Source organism: Lates calcarifer, unplaced genomic scaffold, assembly GCF_001640805.2.
Source record: "Lates calcarifer isolate ASB-BC8 unplaced genomic scaffold, TLL_Latcal_v3 _unitig_4416_quiver_461, whole genome shotgun sequence".
In the NCBI taxonomy this organism is placed as follows: Eukaryota; Metazoa; Chordata; class Actinopteri; family Centropomidae; genus Lates; species Lates calcarifer.
Window position 1 is genome coordinate 561,848 of NW_026116884.1, and position 15,011 is coordinate 576,858.

Below are 15,011 nucleotides of genomic sequence, written 5' to 3' on the forward strand. Positions count from 1 at the left end.
CTCTGGGGGTTGGTCTAGGCTGCAACCTTGCATTTAGTTTTGAGTCCTTAGGGGTTGATTGCAGAGCTATTGTTAAAAATGAGACCTCATTTGGTGAATCGGAGGGGAAGACTCTGGGCTCCTCCACAGATGAACTGTCTGAGAGAGTCCCAACTCTTCCCCCTCTTCTCTGAGAATACAGGAGACTCAGAGGACAATTCTGATGCCAGCCTCTTTGTTTGCTGGGCGTTGGGGGGGGAGGCATCCTCGCTATCAGTCTGCAATTGGCCTTCCTCATTATCTGAACTAGCTCCGCCCTCTACCTGCATTGCCCCATCCTCTCCAGAACTCTCTGTTGATGGGGCTGTTGCAGGCCCCTCCCTTTCTCCCGCCTCATCTGATTCCACTCCTCCAATCACAGGATTTGGCGGGAGATTTGAATTTTCCGGCCCAGCCTCTTCAATTAGCTCTCTAACTGCCTGGCCTGGTCCACCATTTTGCCCACTTGCTTTTGCTGCCTTTACTTTGTTGGCAAAAGATTTGGGGCAATCTCTGAAGAGGTGGTTTGATTCTCCACATAGATTGCATTTTCTGCCATTGGTGCACTCCTCAAAGGTGTGCCCAATTTCTCTGCATTTCCCACAGACAGTCTGCTGACAAGCTTCGGCCAGGTGCCCGTGCTCACCACACTTGCGGCAGAGCTTGGGCTGACCCTGGTAATGGATGTAGCCCCTGTTTTCTCCCAGAACTATCATGGATGGCAGATGTTTTAGGCCTTGGAAGCCCTGGGGGTCCTGCCATTGTTGAATGGGGACCCTCCAAGCGCAGTTCCAAATGCCATCCTCATCTCTCACTTTGGTAGCCTGGCCTTTAACAGTGCAATATCTTCCCAGCCACAAACAAATGTCCTCTGCATTCACTGTTTCATTGAACATTCTGACAATAACCGTTTTTAAGGCATTGTCAGTCAGTTTCTCCACACTGAAGGCAGAAAACTGGGGTTTAACATTTTCAAAACGTGTCCAAAACTCTCTTAGCAGAGCTGCTGAACGGAAACTCACATCAAAGCCTTTACCAAAAGGCAAGGTCAGTATACAGTTCAGATCATTTGGTGTGAAACCCAAGGCTTTTTGGACTAGCTTCCTGGAGAAGTCCAGTCTGGACATCCCCAGGAGTTTACCCTCTCTCTCCACAAAATTTAAACGAACGCTGTGGTGCCTCCGCATGCCGGCATGGGTGGCCGACATGATGGAGGCACCACAAGCTAAAAAAGTGCTGAAAACAATAAAATCAGTAAAAGATCAATCCGACAAGTAAGAATAATGAAAAACAATAAATAACACAAGAGACAAAGAGTACTTACCTGATCGGCCTGGTCAAGATGTTACAACCTGCAGAGAACAGGTAAAATAGCTCTCTCAGCCAATGAATTCCTATTTGTTAAAGATTTTCAATTACTGGAAAATTGAAATGCTTTAAACAAGGAACATTTAGAAATATCCTCCCAAGCACTGATAAAACCGATGCCACGACAGACAAGTATTTTAACCACCAACAGGAGGCGATCGCAGTCTTAGCCAAAAGACCGAGAAGCGTTTCCAGAGAACGTGCACCGTACCTGGAGGTAATGCAATACCGGGTCGATGCGTGGAGTGGAAGGAGCAAGCCCCCGTTCCGGCTCCCTGATCCAAAAATCAATTTAATATATGGTCCCCGGGTAGGGGACGTATCAGATATTAAACTGATAAGAACAGATACTACACTTGATCTTAGCCAAAAGGCCGAGAAGCGATGAGTCCAAAGCGTTTCGTGTTCCGTCCAAGCTCTTGGCACGATCCTCTCTTGTCACGGTGCCCTGTTTTCAAGCCAGCCTAACAATGGCTGCTGCTTAGCACCCCCACCCAGTCTCCCCACTTTGCACCCCTGGTTCTTAGCGGAGACAGCCGTTTGACTTTTCACACACTCAAAGGGCTCAGCCTTACGGCCAAACCTACCAAAAATAGCTTAAACTCGTTGGCGTTCCTCTCCACGGAAGTCTTTAGTAAAAGGCGAAAGACTTGTGCGTTATGAAGAGAAACCAGAGTCAGTACGGCCTTCGCCTTGAGGGCAGCCGAGAACCCCAGTCGTCCCAGCCACCACCGTCACGGTAGGCGTCTCTTTGCGCCTGCCGCGTTCCAAATCCCAGATCGCACCCGTCAGCTACCCTGCCCCGTACTGTCACATGCGCTATCCAATGGGGTTTGCGGAGGGTTAGGCTTAGGCGGAAAGCCCCGCCTTTGGGGGGCGGGGGCTGGGGCATGTGTGCTTGTAACATACAGAAAAGCCCACCAATCGTCACGGCCCGACAACAGCACCGACTCTGCAGTCGTAAAACTGGCATAGTTGGCAGCACGCTTTCACGCTTACGAGTAAAAGAAGCTACCCGGGACACCTTGTTTTCCTTTGACGTAGCGGTCAGGGGAGAGCGCGAACGCAGTCCCCCACTACCAGAAATTATGCAGTCGAGACTCCCACATTTGGGGAATTCGCAGGGGTCAGCGCAACCGGAGTGCAATGGCTGAGCCTCGCCCTGGGTGAACCACCTTCTTGATCATGGTATCTCCCCTGCCAGGTAAGTATGAGTTGGAGTCGTCAGAGACGGTGGGGTCGGTTCCAGACACAGCACCCTGGCTGATGGTGGCCACACTGCACAATGCCAGAGTTCGGCGACATCAGCATTAGCTGACCCTCATCTGAGGCTTGTCGCCGAGGCGTTGCAAGCACTATACTGCAGTTTGACAAAGTTGCGCGGTGCACAAACTTTGCTGGTTTTATTGACTTTTCTCACCGGTCGGAGCTCGGCCCAGACAAACTGGAATGTGCCTGTTTTTTTTCAAAAAACAGTAATGCATAAGCCGTGTATGCTCCCGTCTCTAAAGGTCTGTTGGACACGTTATCCCCTTATATAGAGAGAACTGCTTACTTTACCTTCTTTTCCAGCTGCAAAAGAGAGACGGTACACCCTGATCAACCTCCGGGGAAGGGAAAAATCAAGAGTGCACCACTAAGCGTACGACTCAGTAACCGCATCAGGGCTTTGAGCAACTTGTACCCTATCGATAAAGGAATGTGAGAAAAGCAAGGGACTCCCCTGGAAAAAACACCCCCCACAAAACTCTATAGTTACATTGCACATTTCCAGAGAACGTGCACCGTATCTGGAGGTAATGCAATACCGGGTCGATGCGTGGAGTGGAAGGAGCAAGCCCCCGTTCCGGCTCCCTGATCCAAAAATCACTTTAATATATGGTCCCCGGGTAGGGGACGTATCAGATATTAAACTGATAAGAACAGATACTACACTTGATCTTAGCCAAAAGGCCGAGAAGCGATGAGTCCAAAGCGTTTCGTGTTCCGTCCAAGCTCTTGGCACGATCCTCTCTTGTCACGGTGCCCTGTTTTCAAGCCAGCCTAACAATGGCTGCTGCTTAGCACCCCCACCCAGTCTCCCCACTTTGCACCCCTGGTTCTTAGCGGAGACAGCCGTTTGACTTTTCACACACTCAAAGGGCTCAGCCTTACGGCCAAACCTACCAAAAATAGCTTAAACTCGTTGGCGTTCCTCTCCACGGAAGTCTTTAGTAAAAGGCGAAAGACTTGTGCGTTAGTTTGCGCGGTGCACAAACTTTGCTGGTTTTATTGACTTTTCTCACCGGTCGGAGCTCGGCCCAGACAAACTGGAATGTGCCTGTTTTTTTTTCAAAAAACAGTAATGCATAAGCCGTGTATGCTCCCGTCTCTAAAGGTCTGTTGGACACGTTATCCCCTTCTATAGAGGGAACTGCTTACTTTACCTTCTTTTCCAGCTGCAAAAGAGAGACGGTACACCCTGATCAACCTCCGGGGAAGGGAAAAAATCAAGAGTGCACCACTAAGCGTACGACTCAGTAACCGCATCAGGGCTTTGAGCAACTTGTACCCTATCGATAAAGGAATGTGAGAAAAGCAAGGGACTCCCCTGGAAAAAACACCCCCCACAAAACTCTATAGTTACATTGCACGTTTCCAGAGAATGTGCACCGTACCTGGAGGTAATGCAATACCGGGTCGATGCGTGGAGTGGAAGGAGCAAGCCCCCGTTCCGGCTCCCTGATCCAAAAATCAATTTAATATATGGTCCCCGGGTAGGGGACGTATCAGATATTAAACTGATAAGAACAGATTTTTTTTTTTTTTTTCCTCTTTATTGATACTCATTTCCATTTTCCATAGAAACTTTTGCATAATTAAAAAAAATACACCCTACATCAAAATACAACTTGTCAACAATTGTGGATAATCTGTAAAATCATAGTTAAGACAATGAAAACAGTACTTCTAAGAGGTTTTACAGATTAAAAAAAAAAACAACAAAGTTGTAAAGGAATATTTTAAAAGGGAGTGTATTTGTTAAAAGGTTCTCTTGTGCAGGAGCAGGGTGAGTCCCTACCCAGGGTTACTCACTCCGCTCCTCCAAACAGTAAGTCTCTCAGGATCCTGTCCTGGTGCTCATAGGAGATCCCCGCCCTCTCGCTCCTTCCCACCTTCCTCTCCCGGAGAGCCAGGCCGCCGCTGCTTTGACCTTTTCCCGTGTAGCTCCGGCTCCTTCGTCCAAATGGGCACAGAGGCGATTCTTCTTTGTGGCTGTGTCCTAGGCCTGCCGCCTGCAGCTTCGGCCACTTGGACCGTCGCTGCGGCCATCCGGATCACAGCCACGGGGGGCATCTGCATGTGCTTCCTTACCAGCAAGTTTCTGGAGGTCCACATGGCGTCTTTGATGGCGGCCAGGGTGAGCCACTGCTTGGCAAAGTCGTCTTTTTTGATTGCTTCCTGGCTCACCCCATAGAGCACCAGCTGTGCTGTAAGGACCTCCCTTGCTGGCAAGTATGGGAATTGTAAGGAGCCAGCCATTGCCCACTGGTCTACGGCAGCGCTGCACTCCCAGAGCAGATGCCTCACCGACTCAGGCGCGCCACAACCAGGTCGGGGGCAGGTTGAGAGCGCCGACATGCCCCGGGAGTGCATGACGGACCTGACCGGGAGGATCTCGTGAGCCACCATCCATGACAGGTCCCGGAGTCTGTTTGGAAGAGCGGGGTGGTTGACGTTGCGCCAAACTGTTGAGGGCTGGCCTAATGGAAGCCCGCGCACTGGACTCACTGGTTCCTGCTCCTGCACAACAGAAATCAACACACGGTGATTGGCTAAAACTTGCAGCTCCTCCTGCTCCAGGTTAAAATGCTTTAAAAACTTCTGAATAAAAGCATAGGCTGGTGGCAGGTTAAAGGACACAGGTACTTTAAGATCAGTGGGTAAAATCTTCAATCTTCTGAGATAAGAACCCATCCAGAATCGTGTCATTGCTGTGGTCTTAGGGTTTCTGGATGGGTCTGTAGCATATTTCACGTATAGCGCGACGTATCGGCTTCCTAAAAACAAGTGTAGGTCAGGTACTCCTTTTCCCCCTTTTTCTTTTGGCCTCCTCATCACGTCTCTCCTCAGTCTTTCCCACTTGGAGCCCCACAAAAAGTAAAAGATGGCTCGGTCAAGATCTAAAAGCACTCTCCTAGGAGGGATAAAAACGGAACTGATCAGTAAAAGCAAGGGTAAAATCACTGCTTTGATGATTAAAACCTTCCCTTCAATGGTCAGTCCTCTAAGTCCCCAGTATCCTAGTCTTTGCCTTACTTTTCCTACCACGTCTGGCCAATTTGTTTTCCCTCCCCCCTCCTTGTCAAATTTGACCCCCAGTATTCTCTGGTCAGTCTGTGTCACAGTCAGGGGGAGTCCTGTCATTTCAGTCGCCGTCCATGGCCCATAAAGTTGGGCTTGGGTCTTGCCTCTGTTGAGTTTTGACCCAGAGGCCCGTCCAAACCAGTCAGTCAAGTCCAGCGTCCTGTTGACAGATAAAAGGTCTGTGCATAAAACGTTCACGTCGTCCATGTATAAAACGCATTTAGTCTGAAGTCCCCCGCTCCCTGGGATTCCGATCCCATTGATTCGTTGGTCCCTTCTCAAGATCTGCGCCAGAGGTTCTATACAGATGACATAGAGGAGGGCAGATAACGGACAGCCCTGACGAACACCGCAGTTAATATCCACTGCTTTTGTCAGGTGCCCGTTAATAACAAATCTGCTGGTGATGCTCCGGTACAGCAATCCCACCCAAGCTATAAACCTTTCTGGAAATCCCATTTTTTGCAGTACCCGAAAGAGGTACTGGTGCGAGACCCGATCGAAGGCTTTTTCAAAATCTAAATTTAGTACTATTAGCCTGATGTTTCTGTCTCTCGCGTAACAGATGGTGTCTCGGATCAGTACGAGGCTGTCGGTGATCTTCCTCCCCGGAATGGCGCAGGCTTGATCTGGGTGAATCACCTCTTCTAAAAATCCAGACATACGTGAGGCTAAAAGTTTGCTAAAAAGTTTGCAGTCAAAGTTTAAAAGAGTGATAGGTCTCCAGTTCTTCAAATCAGTCTTATCTTTGGCCTTGTGAAGGAGAGTCACTATCCCTATTCTAAAACTGTCAGGAAGTCGGTCTAGTCGTTCAAAACCCATAAAAACAGCAAGCAAATCAGGTGCTAAAATGTCCCAAAATGTCAAATAAAATTCCAGGGGAAGTCCATCTTGTCCTGGGGACTTCCCCTTCTTAAAACCTGTGATGCATTTATTTAACTCTAAAATCGTAAAATCTTGGGTTAAAAGCACGCTGCTTTCTACTGTCCCGGTAATGAGGTTTAAAACTTCTGTCATGGTGTCTTTTTTCAATAGGTTTCCTTTGGTACAATTTTTCATAGTAGTTTTCAACAACTTGTTTAATTTCTTCTATTGTTTCTACTGTGCACCCATTTTCTTTTGTTAGTTTACAAACCGTTCCCCTTTTATTTATGATTTTCTTAAAAAAATACCTTGTGCACTTTTCCCCCTCTTCAATTTCTTGTTCCCTGCTTCTTAAAATGACACCTTTACTTTTGGTTTCTGCTAAAACCGACATCTCTGTTTTGACTTGTTTTATTTCCTCACTAAAATCCATTCCGCATTGTTGTAGTTTAAAATAGCGTTGTAGTCGTTTCTGCAGTCCCATCATGCGTCTATTTTCCCTACTCTTTTTTCTCTTCCCTGCCTGTCTAAAAAAAGTCTGGGTCTTTTCCTTCACCATTTCCCACCAGTGTGCGCATGTGTCGTAAAAGTCTTGAAGGGTCTGCCACTCTCTGTACTGCTCCCTGTATTGGTTGACTAAAACCTGGTCTTCTAAAAGGGAGCAGTTGAGTTTCCACAGACCACTTCCTGATGTCACACCCGAAGAGAGCAAAAGGGTGCAGGAAAGCATCAGGTGATCGGAAAAGAAAACAGGGGTCAATCTAGCATCGGTTGGTGGGCAGTCCCGTGTAAAAATATAGTCTATGCGAGAGGCTCTGGTGCCATCACCACTGAACCAGGTGAAGCCCTCCTCTCTAGGATGCATGGTTTTAAAACAGTCCTGAATTTTAAAAATCCCTGCATATGCCCTGTAGTAAAAGTGATGCTTTATCAACTTTAAAATCTTGCCCTCCTCTTTTCCTGTCTTTCCTGCTTAAAATACAATTAAAATCACCCCCTACAACTAAAGGTTCCCTACCTAGCATGTGGAACTGCAGTTCTTCTAAAAGGTCATACCTGTCATTCCTGTCATTAAAGCCATAAATATTTAAGAGATTAAAATCCCTTCCCCTAAAAGTCAAGTGTGCTAAAAGTGCCCGACCGTTTCTCACCACAGTGCTGCCCTTCACCAGAACCTGAGGATTTTTGATTAAAATGGCCACTCCATCATTTTTGTTGTAATTTGATCCACTCCATATTGATGTATATGGCCACAACTCCTCCCACTGTCTGTAGTGTTTTAAAAACGGAATGCCACATTCCTGTATTAAAAACACATCTGACTTAAAGGAAACAAGATTAGGATAAAATACTCTGGCTCTAACTCGCAACTTCACACTTCTCACATTGACGGTTGAGAAGGTGAGAGTCATGAGTATGGTTAAAAACAACAGGTATGAAATTTTAAAAGGACTATACAAGGAATTTCAGAGATAAAATGGCAGTCAGATAATCTGCTGTGAATGGAGCTCTTCCTTCACTCTTACAGGTGAAGAGTAAGGGGGTTTAGCTCCAGTCCCCGGATGGACTCTGGGGGTTGGTCTAGGCTGCAACCTTGCATTTAGTTTTGAGTCCTTAGGGGTTGATTGCAGAGCTATTGTTAAAAATGAGACCTCATTTGGTGAATCGGGAGGGGAAGACTCTGGGCTCCTCCACAGATGAACTGTCTGAGAGAGTCCCAACTCTTCCCCTCTTCTCTGAGAATACAGGAGACTCAGAGGACAATTCTGATGCCGGCCTCTTTGTTTGCTGGGCGTTGGGGGGGGGAGGCATCCTCGCTATCAGTCTGCAATTGGCCTTCCTCATTATCTGAACTAGCTCCGCCCTCTACCTGCATTGCCCCATCCTCTCCAGAACTCTCTGTTGATGGGGCTGTTGCAGGCCCCTCCCTTTCGTCCCGCCTCATCTGATTCCACTCCTCCAATCACAGGATTTTGGCGGGAGATTTGAATTTTCCGGCCCAGCCTCTTCAATTAGCTCTCTAACTGCCTGGCCTGGTCCACCATTTTGCCCACTTGCTTTTGCTGCCTTTACTTTGTTGGCAAAAGATTTGGGGCAATCTCTGAAGAGGTGTTTGATTCTCCACATAGATTGCATTTTCTGCCATTGGTGCACTCCTCAAAGGTGTGCCCAATTTCTCTGCATTTCCCACAGACAGTCTGCTGACAAGCTTCGGCCAGGTGCCCGTGCTCTACCACACTTGCGGCAGAGCTTGGGCTGACCCTGGTAATGGATGTAGCCCCTGTTTTCTCCCAGAACTATCATGGATGGCAGATGTTTTAGGCCTTGGAAGCCCTGGGGGTCCTGCCATTGTTGAATGGGGACCCCTCCAAGCGCAGTTCCAAATGCCATCCTCATCTCTCACTTTGGTAGCCTGGCCTTTAACAGTGCAATATCTTCCCAGCCACAAACAAATGTCCTCTGCATTCACTGTTTCATTGAACATTCTGACAATAACCGTTTTTAAGGCATTGTCAGTCAGTTTCTCCACACTGAAGGCAGAAAACTGGGGTTTAACATTTTCAAAACGTGTCCAAAACTCTCTTAGCAGAGCTGCTGAACGGAAACTCACATCAAAGCCTTTACCAAAAGGCAAGGTCAGTTACAGTTCAGATCATTTGGTGTGAAACCCAAGGCTTTTTGGACTAGCTTCCTGGAGAAGTCCAGTCTGGACATCCCCAGGAGTTTACCCTCTCTCTCCACAAAATTTAAACGAACGCTGTGGTGCCTCCGCATGCCGGCATGGGTGGCCGACATGATGGAGGCACCACAAGCTAAAAAAGTGCTTAAAACAATAAAACCAGTAAAAGATCAATCCGATAAGTAAGAATAATGAAAAACAATAAATAACACAAGAGACAAAGAGTACTTACCTGATCGGCCTGGTCAAGATGTTACAACCTGCAGAGAACAGGTAAAATAGCTCTCTCAGCCAATGAATTCCTATTTGTTAAAGATTTTCAATTACTGGAAAATTGAAATGCTTTAAACAAGGAACATTTAGAAATATCCTCCCAAGCACTGATAAAACCGATGCCACGACAGACAAGGATTTTAACCACCAACAGGAGGCGATCGCAGTCTTAGCCAAAAGGCCGAGAAGCGATGATCCAAAGATGTTCCGTCCAAGCTCTTGGCACGATCCTCTCTTGTCACGGTGCCCTGTTTTCAAGCCAGCCTAACAATGGCTGCTGCTTAGCACCCCCACCCAGTCTCCCCACTTTGCACCCCTGGTTCTTAGCGGAGACAGCCGTTTGACTTTTCACACACTCAAAGGGCTCAGCCTTACGGCCAAACCTACCAAAAATAGCTTAAACTCGTTGGCGTTCCTCTCCACGGAAGTCTTTAGTAAAAGGCGAAAGACTTGTGCGTTATGAAGAGAAACCAGAGTCAGTACGGCCTTCGCCTTGAGGGCAGCGAGAACCCCAGTCGTCCCAGCCACCACCGTCACGGTAGGCCTCTCTTTGCGCCTGCCGCGTTCCAAATCCCAGATCGCACCCGTCAGCTACCCTGCCCGTACTGTCACATGCGCTATCCAATGGGGTTTGCGGAGGGTTAGGCTTAGGCGGAAAGCCCCGCCTTTGGGGGGCGGGGCGGGGGGGGGCATGTGTGCTTGTAACATACAGAAACGCCACCAATCGTCACGGCCCGACAACAGCACCGACTCTGCAGTCGTAAAACTGGCATAGTTGGCAGCACGCTTTCACGCTTACGAGTAAAAGAAGCTACCCGGGACACCTTGTTTTCCTTTGACGTAGCGGTCAGGGGAGAGCGCGAACGCAGTCCCCCACTACCAGAAATTATGCAGTCGAGACTCCCACATTTGGGGAATTCGCAGGGGTCAGCGCAACCGGAGTGCAATGGCTGAGCCTCGCCCTGGGTGAACCACCTTCTTGATCATGGTATCTCCCCTGCCAGGTAAGTATGAGTTGGAGTTGTCAGAGACGGTGGGGTCGGTTCCAGACACAGCACCCTGGCTGATGGTGGCCACACTGCACAATGCCAGAGTTCGGCGACATCAGCATTAGCTGACCCTCATCTGAGGCTTGTCCCCGAGGCGTTGCAAGCACTATACTGCAGTTTGACAAAGTTGCGCGGTGCACAAACTTTGCTGGTTTTATTGACTTTTCTCACCGGTCGGAGCTCGGCCCAGACAAACTGGAATGTGCCTGTTTTTTTTTCAAAAAACAGTAATGCATAAGCCGTGTATGCTCCCGTCTCTAAAGGTCTGTTGGACACGTTATCCCCTTATATAGAGAGAACTGCTTACTACCTTCTTTTCCAGCTGCAAAAGAGAGACGGTACACCCTGATCAACCTCCGGGGAAGGGAAAAATCAAGAGTGCACCACTAAGCGTACGACTCAGTAACCGCATCAGGGCTTTGAGCAACTTGTACCCTATCGATAAAGGAATGTGAGAAAAGCAAGGGACTCCCTGGAAAAAACACCCCCCACAAAACTATAGTTACATTGCACGTTTCCAGAGAATGTGCACCGTACCTGGAGGTAATGCAATACCGGGTCGATGCGTGGAGTGGAAGGAGCAAGCCCCGTTCCGGCTCCCTGATCCAAAAATCAATTTAATATATGGTCCCGGTAGGGGACGTATCAGATATTAAACTGATAAGAACAGATACTACACTTGATCTTAGCCAAAAGGCCGAGAAGCGATGAGTCCAAAGCGTTTCGTGTTCCGTCCAAGCTCTTGGCACGATCCTCTCTTGTCACGGTGCCCTGTTTTCAAGCCAGCCTAACAATGGCTGCTGCTTAGCACCCCCACCCAGTCTCCCCACTTTGCACCCTGGTTCTTAGCGGAGACAGCCGTTTGACTTTTCACACACTCAAAGGGCTCAGCCTTACGGCCAAACCTACCAAAAATAGCTTAAACTCGTTGGCGTTCCTCTCCACGGAAGTCTTTAGTAAAAGGCGAAAGACTTGTGCGTTATGAAGAGAAACCAGAGTCAGTACGGCCTTCGCCTTGAGGGCAGCCGAGAACCCCAGTCGTCCCAGCCACCACCGTCACGGTAGGCCTCTCTTTGCGCCTGCCGCGTTCCAAATCCCAGATCGCACCCGTCAGCTACCCTGCCCCGTACTGTCACATGCGCTATCCAATGGGGTTTGCGGAGGGTTAGGCTTAGGCGGAAAGCCCCGCCTTTGGGGGGCGGGGGGGGGCGGGGCATGTGTGCTTGTAACATACAGAAACGCCACCAATCGTCACGGCCCGACAACAGCACCGACTCTGCAGTCGTAAAACTGGCATAGTTGGCAGCACGCTTTCACGCTTACGAGTAAAAGAAGCTACCCGGGACACCTTGTTTTCCTTTGACGTAGCGGTCAGGGAGAGCGCGAACGCAGTCCCCACTACCAGAAATTATGCAGTCGAGACTCCCACATTTGGGGAATTCGCAGGGTCAGCGCAACCGGAGTGCAATGGCTGAGCCTCGCCCTGGGTGAACCACCTTCTTGATCATGGTATCTCCCCTGCCAGGTAAGTATGAGTTGGAGTTGTCAGAGACGGTGGGGTCGGTTCCAGACACAGCACCCTGGCTGATGGTGGCCACACTGCACAATGCCAGAGTTCGGCGACATCAGCATTAGCTGACCCTCATCTGAGGCTTGTCCCCGAGGCGTTGCAAGCACTATACTGCAGTTTGACAAAGTTGCGCGGTGCACAAACTTTGCTGGTTTTATTGACTTTTCTCACCGGTCGGAGCTCGGCCCAGACAAACTGGAATGTGCCTGTTTTTTTTCAAAAAACAGTAATGCATAAGCCGTGTATGCTCCCGTCTCTAAAGGTCTGTTGGACACGTTATCCCCTTCTATAGAGGGAACTGCTTACTTTACCTTCTTTTCCAGCTGCAAAAGAGAGACGGTACACCCTGATCAACCTCCGGGGAAGGGAAAAATCAAGAGTGCACCACTAAGCGTACGACTCAGTAACCGCATCAGGGCTTTGAGCAACTTGTACCCTATCGATAAAGGAATGTGAGAAAAGCAAGGGACTCCCCTGGAAAAAACACCCCCACAAAACTCTATAGTTACATTGCACGTTTCCAGAGAATGTGCACCGTACCTGGAGGTAATGCAATACCGGGTCGATGCGTGGAGTGGAAGGAGCAAGCCCCCGTTCCGGCTCCCTGATCCAAAAATCAATTTAATATATGGTCCCCGGGTAGGGGACGTATCAGATATTAAACTGATAAGAACAGATACTACACTTGATCTTAGCCAAAAGGCCGAGAAGCGATGAGTCCAAAGCGTTTCGTGTTCCGTCCAAGCTCTTGGCACGATCCTCTCTTGTCACGGTGCCCTGTTTTCAAGCCAGCCTAACAATGGCTGCTGCTTAGCACCCCCCCAGTCTCCCCACTTTGCACCCCTGGTTCTTAGCGGAGACAGCCGTTTGACTTTTCACACACTCAAAGGGCTCAGCCTTACGGCCAAACCTACCAAAAATAGCTTAAACTCGTTGGCGTTCCTCTCCGGAAGTCTTTAGTAAAAGGCGAAAGACTTGTGCGTTATGAAGAGAAACCAGAGTCAGTACGGCCTTCGCCTTGAGGGCAGCCGAGAACCCCAGTCGTCCCAGCCACCACCGTCACGGTAGGCCTCTCTTTGCGCCTGCCGCGTTCCAAATCCCAGATCGCACCCGTCAGCTACCCTGCCCCGTACTGTCACATGCGCTATCCAATGGGGTTTGCGGAGGGTTAGGCTTAGGCGGAAAGCCCCGCTTTGGGGGGCGGGGGCGGGGCTGGGGCATGTGTGCTTGTAACATACAGAAACGCCCACCAATCGTCACGGCCCGACAACAGCACCGACTCTGCAGTCGTAAAACTGGCATAGTTGGCAGCACGCTTTCACGCTTACGAGTAAAAGAAGCTACCCGGGACACCTTGTTTTCCTTTGACGTAGCGGTCAGGGGAGAGCGCGAACGCAGTCCCCCACTACCAGAAATTATGCAGTCGAGACTCCCACATTTGGGGAATTCGCAGGGGTCAGCGCAACCGGAGTGCAATGGCTGAGCCTCGCCCTGGGTGAACCACCTTCTTGATCATGGTATCTCCCCTGCCAGGTAAGTATGAGTTGGAGTTGTCAGAGACGGTGGGGTCGGTTCCAGACACAGCACCCTGGCTGATGGTGGCCACACTGCACAATGCCAGAGTTCGGCGACATCAGCATTAGCTGACCCTCATCTGAGGCTTGTCCCCGAGGCGTTGCAAGCACTATACTGCAGTTTGACAAAGTTGCGCGGTGCACAAACTTTGCTGGTTTTATTGACTTTTCTCACCGGTCGGAGCTCGGCCCAGACAAACTGGAATGTGCCTGTTTTTTTTCAAAAAACAGTAATGCATAAGCCGTGTATGCTCCCGTCTCTAAAGGTCTGTTGGACACGTTATCCCCTTATATAGAGAGAACTGCTTACTTTACCTTCTTTTCCAGCTGCAAAAGAGAGACGGTACACCCTGATCAACCTCCGGGGAAGGGAAAAATCAAGAGTGCACACTAAGCGTACGACTCAGTAACCGCATCAGGGCTTTGAGCAACTTGTACCCTATCGATAAAGGAATGTGAGAAAAGCAAGGGACTCCCCTGGAAAAAACACCCCCACAAAACTCTATAGTTACATTGCACGTTTCCAGAGAATGTGCACCGTACCTGGAGGTAATGCAATACCGGGTCGATGCGTGGAGTGGAAGGAGCAAGCCCCCGTTCCGGCTCCCTGATCCAAAAATCAATTTTAATATATGGTCCCCGGGTAGGGGACGTATCAGATATTAAACTGATAAGAACAGATACTACACTTGATCTTAGCCAAAAGGCCGAGAAGCGATGAGTCCAAAGCGTTTCGTGTTCCGTCCAAGCTCTTGGCACGATCCTCTCTTGTCACGGTGCCCTGTTTTCAAGCCAGCCTAACAATGGCTGCTGCTTAGCACCCCCACCCAGTCTCCCCACTTTGCACCCCTGGTTCTTAGCGGAGACAGCCGTTTGACTTTTCACACACTCAAAGGGCTCAGCCTTACGGCCAAACCTACCAAAAATAGCTTAAACTCGTTGGCGTTCCTCTCCACGGAAGTCTTTAGTAAAAGGCGAAAGACTTGTGCGTTATGAAGAGAAACCAGAGTCAGTACGGCCTTCGCCTTGAGGGCAGCCGAGAACCCAGTCGTCCGCCACCACCGTCACGGTAGGCCTCTCTTTGCGCCTGCCGCGTTCCAAATCCCAGATCGCACCCGTCAGCTACCCTGCCCCGTACTGTCACATGCGCTATCCAATGGGGTTTGCGGAGGGTTAGGCTTAGGCGGAAAGCCCGCCCTTTGGGGGCGGGGCGGGGGCTGGGGCATGTGTGCTTGTAACATACAGAAACGCCACCAATCGTCACGGCC

At 49.4% G+C, this 15,011-nt stretch overlaps 15 non-coding genes and 1 pseudogene across 15 annotated transcripts; all 16 read right to left on the reverse strand.

Annotated features, from left to right (window-relative positions):
* Nucleotides 1–1,581: 1,581 nt before the first annotated feature.
* On the reverse strand, nucleotides 1,582–1,772 carry LOC127140283 (U2 spliceosomal RNA). Its single transcript, XR_007810780.1, has one exon. It is a non-coding gene; the product is annotated as a U2 spliceosomal RNA (small nuclear RNA).
* Nucleotides 1,773–1,953: 181 nt separating this feature from the next.
* Nucleotides 1,954–2,065, reverse strand: LOC127140289 (U5 spliceosomal RNA). Its single transcript, XR_007810784.1, has one exon. It is a non-coding gene; the product is annotated as a U5 spliceosomal RNA (small nuclear RNA).
* Nucleotides 2,066–2,434: 369 nt separating this feature from the next.
* LOC127140291 (U1 spliceosomal RNA) lies at nucleotides 2,435–2,598 on the reverse strand. Its single transcript, XR_007810786.1, has one exon. It is a non-coding gene; the product is annotated as a U1 spliceosomal RNA (small nuclear RNA).
* A 562-nt stretch (nucleotides 2,599–3,160) lies between these two features.
* On the reverse strand, nucleotides 3,161–3,351 carry LOC127140285 (U2 spliceosomal RNA). Its single transcript, XR_007810782.1, has one exon. It is a non-coding gene; the product is annotated as a U2 spliceosomal RNA (small nuclear RNA).
* A 181-nt stretch (nucleotides 3,352–3,532) lies between these two features.
* Nucleotides 3,533–3,645, reverse strand: LOC127140295 (U5 spliceosomal RNA). The gene has a single exon (XR_007810790.1). It is a non-coding gene; the product is annotated as a U5 spliceosomal RNA (small nuclear RNA).
* Nucleotides 3,646–4,027: 382 nt separating this feature from the next.
* LOC127140287 (uncharacterized) lies at nucleotides 4,028–4,237 on the reverse strand (annotated as a pseudogene).
* Nucleotides 4,238–9,917: 5,680 nt separating this feature from the next.
* LOC127140290 (U5 spliceosomal RNA) lies at nucleotides 9,918–10,029 on the reverse strand. Its single transcript, XR_007810785.1, has one exon. It is a non-coding gene; the product is annotated as a U5 spliceosomal RNA (small nuclear RNA).
* A 369-nt stretch (nucleotides 10,030–10,398) lies between these two features.
* LOC127140296 (U1 spliceosomal RNA) lies at nucleotides 10,399–10,562 on the reverse strand. Its single transcript, XR_007810791.1, has one exon. It is a non-coding gene; the product is annotated as a U1 spliceosomal RNA (small nuclear RNA).
* A 558-nt stretch (nucleotides 10,563–11,120) lies between these two features.
* Nucleotides 11,121–11,308, reverse strand: LOC127140286 (U2 spliceosomal RNA). Its single transcript, XR_007810783.1, has one exon. It is a non-coding gene; the product is annotated as a U2 spliceosomal RNA (small nuclear RNA).
* A 180-nt stretch (nucleotides 11,309–11,488) lies between these two features.
* Nucleotides 11,489–11,600, reverse strand: LOC127140292 (U5 spliceosomal RNA). Its single transcript, XR_007810787.1, has one exon. It is a non-coding gene; the product is annotated as a U5 spliceosomal RNA (small nuclear RNA).
* A 371-nt stretch (nucleotides 11,601–11,971) lies between these two features.
* LOC127140298 (U1 spliceosomal RNA) lies at nucleotides 11,972–12,132 on the reverse strand. Its single transcript, XR_007810793.1, has one exon. It is a non-coding gene; the product is annotated as a U1 spliceosomal RNA (small nuclear RNA).
* A 561-nt stretch (nucleotides 12,133–12,693) lies between these two features.
* On the reverse strand, nucleotides 12,694–12,884 carry LOC127140282 (U2 spliceosomal RNA). The gene has a single exon (XR_007810779.1). It is a non-coding gene; the product is annotated as a U2 spliceosomal RNA (small nuclear RNA).
* Nucleotides 12,885–13,063: 179 nt separating this feature from the next.
* On the reverse strand, nucleotides 13,064–13,173 carry LOC127140294 (U5 spliceosomal RNA). Its single transcript, XR_007810789.1, has one exon. It is a non-coding gene; the product is annotated as a U5 spliceosomal RNA (small nuclear RNA).
* A 373-nt stretch (nucleotides 13,174–13,546) lies between these two features.
* On the reverse strand, nucleotides 13,547–13,710 carry LOC127140297 (U1 spliceosomal RNA). The gene has a single exon (XR_007810792.1). It is a non-coding gene; the product is annotated as a U1 spliceosomal RNA (small nuclear RNA).
* A 560-nt stretch (nucleotides 13,711–14,270) lies between these two features.
* LOC127140284 (U2 spliceosomal RNA) lies at nucleotides 14,271–14,462 on the reverse strand. The gene has a single exon (XR_007810781.1). It is a non-coding gene; the product is annotated as a U2 spliceosomal RNA (small nuclear RNA).
* A 181-nt stretch (nucleotides 14,463–14,643) lies between these two features.
* LOC127140293 (U5 spliceosomal RNA) lies at nucleotides 14,644–14,755 on the reverse strand. The gene has a single exon (XR_007810788.1). It is a non-coding gene; the product is annotated as a U5 spliceosomal RNA (small nuclear RNA).
* Nucleotides 14,756–15,011: the final 256 nt, after the last annotated feature.